At 36.8% G+C, this 6,807-nt stretch overlaps 1 long non-coding RNA gene across 2 annotated transcripts; it reads left to right on the top strand.

The window, feature by feature from the left end:
- Positions 1-810: 810 nt before the first annotated feature.
- On the top strand, positions 811-6,302 carry LOC114086291 (uncharacterized). Of its 2 annotated transcripts, none has more exons than XR_003581626.2 (3): positions 811-927; positions 1,160-1,253; positions 6,154-6,302. It is a non-coding gene; the product is annotated as an uncharacterized lncRNA (long non-coding RNA). The 2 variants fall into 2 exon arrangements; XR_011707508.1 differs by having other exon boundaries at positions 1,157-1,253.
- The last annotated feature ends 505 nt before the right edge of the window (positions 6,303-6,807 follow it).

The following is a 6,807-nucleotide window of genomic DNA, read 5'->3' as shown; positions in this document are numbered from 1 at the left end:
TGAAATAGCTTGTCTTCAAGTTTACCAATTCTCTCTTCTGCTTGGTCTATTATGTTATAAATTCCTTCTATCATCTTTTAATTTTCACTTCATGAACATTATTTTTTATTTCTTCCCGGGAAGCTTCTCTGACAGAATACTAAAATGTTTCTTTGTGTTTTCTTAAAGTTTATCATGTTTCCTTAAAACAGCTGTTTTGAATTCTCCTTCTGAGAGTTCACCCATATCCTTTGCCATTTAGTTATCTTCTGAATTCTTATTTTATGTATTAAGCAAGTTTGTGGTTCCCTTAAGTTCTTGTTGCTGTGATATTCAATATTATTTAGGCATTGAGTGACTAGGTATTTATTCCAGTCTTTCTAATCTGGCTTTTTTTTGTACCTATCCCAGAAATTCAGGTAGGTTGTTTATGCACTCTTATCCTATGGACTTTTTTGCTATTTAAAAAGTAGATGGCTCCCTAAATCCATATTTGCCACAAGTCTGTTGCTAAGTGCTTTTTTTTTTTGCACTAAAGCATGCCCCTAGCCTAAGTTCGTCCCAAATTTATAACTGATATGTTATTCAGAATACACTGTATCTACAAAAGAGTAATTTTTCCCCAAAAGCTTATCCTCAATGTCAGGTTAGGCCCAGATACCTCATTCAGAGTTACCAGCCCATGGTCAGGTACCAGAGATTCTGTTTATCTCTGGGCCTCACTATGGTTGGAGTGGCCCCAAGCTCTTGGTCAACAACTTATCATGTCCCTACTTTTCCTTATCTCAAGCAGACAATTATTCTTTCCATCTTGTGCTGCCTTAGGTTGGATGCGAAGTCTCCTGGCCTTCAGTGTTGCAATCCTGAGTCACACTTGGAAGCCATAACTTGAGAAGGCCTGTTCAGTGCAGTACTAGAAAAGGACCAAGACCCAAGCATGAGCCTAAGGTAAACTCACAGCATGAGATTGTTGTAAATAGGCACAAGTGATACTGGCTAAAATAAAAACACAATTGTTTGGTATGTGAAGGCAGATATGAAGGGTCTATTTATGGGTACTGGCCTGGAGAGAGTGACCATTAATAATTCTTCAGTATAGGTTTCTCTATTCTGCCCCTCAGTTTTAAGGTTAAGTACTATGCTCATTTTCATGCTCATTTTATTTCCATATGCCCAGCAGGTGGTTTTGACCTGTACTGTGCTGCCAGAGGTTGAGGAGTGATGGTGGAGGCAGTCCTTTGCTACATGGCTAAACAGATCCAGAGGATCAGTCTGTAAGTACTGATTTGAGACGTGGGCCATGGAGCTGTGTCCACTATGGGGTTTCACCACAGCAGGGCTAATATGAGATTTCAAGAAAAATTTTCAAACCTGGCTTCAAGTCTAAGGCTTAGGACTTTCATTCTCTTTCCTTCCCCTAATGGGAAGCCATCTTTCCATACTGTAGTGCTTGGGACTGGGGGAAGGGTAACACAGGTAACTCAGCATTCTTAAATGTGTATTTTCTGATTATTTTACTGAAAGCAGATACTGCAATCTCCAGCATGACTTCTTTTAATACTTATGAGGAGAGATTGGTACATGAATAGCTGTTCAAATTTATGTCTCTGTGGAGAGAAAATTGCTGGAAAGTTTTACTCTGCTTTATTTGGCTCCACCCCTGATTTCAATTTTATTAAAATGAATAGAAGCTGTAATAATTCCCATAAGTCACTCATTTTATTTCCATATTTTTGATCTACATTGATATTGTATTCAGTAATTCTTATAGATTATTAAACTGGCCAACATCAATAGATGATCAGTATCTGATTTGCCATTATTTTACATATAAATATATTATTATATGTGTGATTACAGACTTTAAAATTTTCTCACTAAGCTTTTAATGATGTCTTTAGAGAGATTGTGATCATTTTATTATTTTTGGTGAGTGTAATTGTAGAATTGCTGTTTCAGACTTTCTTAGATTATTTTTGTGACAGAAAAAGTAATAAAAATTCTGGTAATTTTTTTTCATAAAGTAATGTTAAAATTTTGCCAAAAAAGGTAGTAATTAGATCATGATACCATATTTGTAATATTTTATGCAGAAGTTATATTTAGGTACTTTCAAAGGGTGGTGCTCTCTTTCTCCTGCATTATGCTGTCCTGAAACATCAGAATATGCAAAATGCCAAAAATCCTTGATATAATTATTTGTATGGTATTAAGTAGTAAATATTTTAGGTGACCATAAAAATTTGAAAATTTAATATAGATCTGTTAGAGTCTGTAAACAAGTCAAAATAACACCTGGCATTTTGCCAGGGGAATGTTAGAGTTCATAAACAAGTCTGGATGGTGCCTGGCAAAATGCCAGAGGGAGTGGTTTGAGAAGTAACAAAAGTGAGCCATTAAGTGTGGAGATTCCTTATTGGTTGACTGTGTATCTAGTTTATGCTAATTAGATAAGCTGTGTGGAATGTATAAATACTGCTCCTGTCCTGGAATAAATGGCTCCCACTCCTGCTGTATCAATGTACACAAGTTATTCGTCACCCCCCTGATTATTTTGCTGCAGCCGGACTGCGGCAGATGGTGGCCCGTACGGGGAGCCCTGGGACACTCGGGGGTAAGTGACAAAAAAAAAAGCTGCCCGTCCATAGATAGGACGGGGGCAATCTGCTCGTCCCTAGGCAGATAGGGCGAGAGGAAAAATGACCATTTCGAGAAAATGGAGAAGATTGATACAGTATGTTTGTGTCCTGTTTTGTCTCAGTGTATTGTATTGTCTTTGTGATGAAAATATGGAAGGGGTGAGAAGTAAATTACTAAGGGAAGAAGGCACCCCAGTGGAACCAAGAATAGTTAGGGCATGTGTTGATAAGAGCCCAGGAACTCTAGTCAGAAAGAAAAAGAAAGTTCAGAAGAAGAAGGATTATCAGGAAAAAAGTTGCAGCAAAAGGCTATTACTAAATACTTTTCGTTACCGGAGGGTGCATGAAGCGGAGAGGAGGCTGCCGAGTGTGGAAGCCAGTCACAGCGCAGCAAGGATTTTCCAAGAGGCGGCGGCAACTGGCTCTTCCCCGCCTCCTGGCCGGGGAGCTGGCTCTTCCACTGCTGCGAGCCCAAATCTAGACCTGACCTGGAGGCACAGTCTCGCAGGCTCTTGCTCCCTGTGCCCAGTAGCAGTTTGAGTCTGGGACACTCCCCAGGGCCATCTGGGGCTGCCCAGGCACTACAGCCAGCAGAAGATGCTACTGGTGTCCCTGATGTTTGGTCATTTTCAATGCCAATAACTAAGCTACAATGTTTCTCCCACACCTGGAAGCTAATGAGTAATGAGCACTATTAATGCTTATTTCAAATGTAAAAAAAAACCTTGAGATAATGTACTAAATTGTTCAAAAGGTTGTTTTCTTAGTGGAATACTACAGGATTTTCTTTAGCCATCCGGAGTTCCTGCCTTCGTCCCAGTGCCAGTGAAGACGAAGGTGGAAGAATTTCCAGTGTTGCTAAAAACCGGACGAGACTTCGGCTGAGAAAAGGACGAAACTTCAGATCAAGCTAGCTGCCTGCAGAACTGACCTGGACTGTGATTTAAGCTAGATGCCTGCAGAACTTACCTGGACTGTGATTTAAGCTAGCTGCCTGCAGAACTTACCTGGACTGTGATTTACCTGGACTGTGAGTTAATCTATTGAGACACTGCTTTACCTGGACTGAGACAACAAACTGTAATCTATAACAAATTGTAACTCGGTACCTGGACTGAGATAACAAACTGTAATCTATAACAAATTGTAACTCGGTATCTTTGCTAACAGTGTCATTACTGGTATAATTTTTCCAAGGGCTTCTTGCACGGAGCCATCAATTGGCTTGGTATTATGGCATTTTGTATCCTCCCTTTCTGTTTGTAGCAGGTTATTTATGGTGTTTCTGTAAAAACCACTATGGTCGTTATTTAAATCAAACAAAAGGGGGAAATGTTAGAGTCTGTAAACAAGTCAAAATAACACCTGGCATTTTGCCAGGGGAATGTTAGAGTTCATAAACAAGTCTGGATGGTGCCTGGCAAAATGCCAGAGGGAGTGGTTTGAGAAGTAACAAAAGCGAGCCATTAAGTGTGGAGATTCCTTATTGGTTGACTGATGTATCTAGTTTATGCTAATTAGATAAGCTGTGTGGAATGTATAAATACTGCTCCTGTCCTGGAATAAATGGCTCCCACTCCTGCTGTATCAATGTACACAAGTTATTCGTCACCCCCCCTGATTATTTTGCTGCAGCCGGACTGCGGCATAGATCAGATTTCCCCTTCCATTTTCTACTTTTCTCCTTCAGATATATATCGTCTCTCATTTTAAATGGCTGCCATCAAAACAGAGGTGAGGTGAAACTAATTTTAATTGAGATTTATGAGTTATGTTACTTCTTTATAGAAAAGTGCCTCTTGATATTTAATAGTTGTATACCATATAAAAGAATTTGAAAACTTTCATTTTAGAGCCCATGCAGATTTTCCATGGAGTTTCATATCCAATATCATCTTAAGCCTTTAAAGAAACAATTTAAGGTAGATGGATATGTTTATGAATATTTTGTAATAACAACATAAGGTAGATGGATATGTTTATGAATATTTTGTAATAACATCAAGCAAGAAAAGTCTTAATTGAAATGTAAAAACTATACAGTTTATATAATCAATACAAAATATATCTAACTAAATATTCAAGTACATTTTATAATATATTCGAGTACAATTTAACATTTCCAAATAATCACTCAGTTGATTTCTGTCAATACCAAGCACATTAATAGACCAATTTAAAACTGCATTGAAGAAGTTATGTTCATGAAAATGGTGGAATTAAGATTATCAGAACTTGTGTCTTCCATAAAAGCAATGAGAATTCCTGCAAAGATTGTCAGAATTGAATTTTTAGAATTTTGGCTATTGACTGAAGGCTTATTTTTGGAATATATTCTATTTCCTTGAACTTAGTATTTTTCCTGGGCTAGTACTCCACCATTTAATTACTGTAGGACTACAGTACATTTTGTTTTTGTCATGGTTCATCTCAATGTATTATTCATATTGAAATGTCCTTGGATTTTGATTAGATTTACATTAAGTTGAATTAAATGCAGGGATTATTCTCAAGAGAATCAATATCTTTATAGTATTAGATTTCCTCACAGAAAGAATAAATGCCCTCATATTTACTTTGGTCTTTTACACTCTTCTGCAATGTTTTATATAACTTTCTTGATAAAGATTTGCATAGTTAGAATATTTTTTTTATTGTGCATACTGTTTAAAAGAAAAAAATTATAATTTTAATCATATTTGCAATTTGATTTTGCTAATATATGAAAAACTGTATTTTATGGATCTATTATTTATAGATTTGGTTATCTTTTTCCTTTTTTTCTATTTACTAATTTTTTTCTGAAAATATTTATTTTGCTTTATTTTTCTGACTAATATTCTTATCTCTTATTTCCTTAAGTAACACACTATGTACAATCTCCAAATTGACATTCAGTCACTAAGGTGACTAGATGAATACAAAAAAAAAAAAAAAAACTGTATTTCTCCTACAATGTTCTCACATCATGTTTTTGACACCAGGTATGTGAGACTCATTCTATATGAAGCAAGAAATTCTGCAGCTGTGGCCACCAGCTAAGCGCCCTCTAAATCAGTTCAGTTATGGCATTCCTTATTTGGAGATAACATTGAACCTATGGGTTGAGGACTCAGTTATTAAGACTGCATTTCCCCTTCAGACACCTTAGGTTGTTTTCTTGTGCTTCTGACCCACTGGTTATTCATGAGGGTTCCTATAGCACCACCCTCAGACATGATTAATTTGTTAAAATGGCTCATAAAACTCAGGAAAATATCTACTTATGTTTATTGGTTTATTGTAAAAGAAATTACAAAGCATACAGATAAAAACATGCTTAAGGCAAGGCATGTGGCAAAGCAGAGAGAGCTTCCATGCCCTCTTCTTGCACCCCAGCCTCCAAGAACCTTCACATGTTTGACTATCCAGAAGCTCATTGGACCCTGTCCTTTTGGGTTTTTATGGCGGCTTCAATATGTAGGCATTGCTCATTAAATTATTGACCATTGGTGATTCAACCCTCCAATCCTGACTTGGTTTCTCTCATGCCTAGGTTCAATCCTGAAGCTACCTTGGGACCACCAGCTATCAATCAACTCATGAGCATACAAAAAGACATTTGTCACATTGAAAATTTCAAGGATTTTAGGAGTTGTATACCAAGAAACTGGACTAAGATCAAATATAGTTTTCACAATATTATATTGAAGCATTTTTTATTGATACATTTGATATGATTCATTCACAGAATGGTAATGTGGCATAGGCTTATGGCAGTCTATAAAAAACATCTCATCCTGCCCTCTAAAATTCCACATGTAAGAATGGGAACAAGAGTTATTTTTAGAAATTTGCTTAATTTCACACATCTCATGCATGTCATAATTTCTGGAAAAATTTTCTCCTTTGAAAGTCTTACCTGACTTTCTTTAAAATCCGATAGTATGTCCAATGGTCTCACCCTGCTTTCTCAAAAACTTGTTATTTGATTTACACTCTGCTCAAGCTTTCCTGAAACACAAGCACACATAGCAGAGTCCTCACTCTCCACCTTTGAACTCAGTACTCAGCATGGCTAAGGAAAATAAACAAATAAAACTGAATAGCATATTCTTCACTCTGGCTGGGAAGTCACTACATGCATTTTTATATAACATGTATAAGACTGCATACATAAACTAGTTCAGTGATATTCAGATCATGTAAA

This window comes from Marmota flaviventris, chromosome 5, assembly GCF_047511675.1.
Source record: "Marmota flaviventris isolate mMarFla1 chromosome 5, mMarFla1.hap1, whole genome shotgun sequence".
In the NCBI taxonomy this organism is placed as follows: Eukaryota; Metazoa; Chordata; class Mammalia; order Rodentia; family Sciuridae; genus Marmota; species Marmota flaviventris.
The sequence above is the reverse complement of the archived record's forward strand: the minus strand, read 5'-3'. Positions and strand labels throughout refer to the sequence as shown.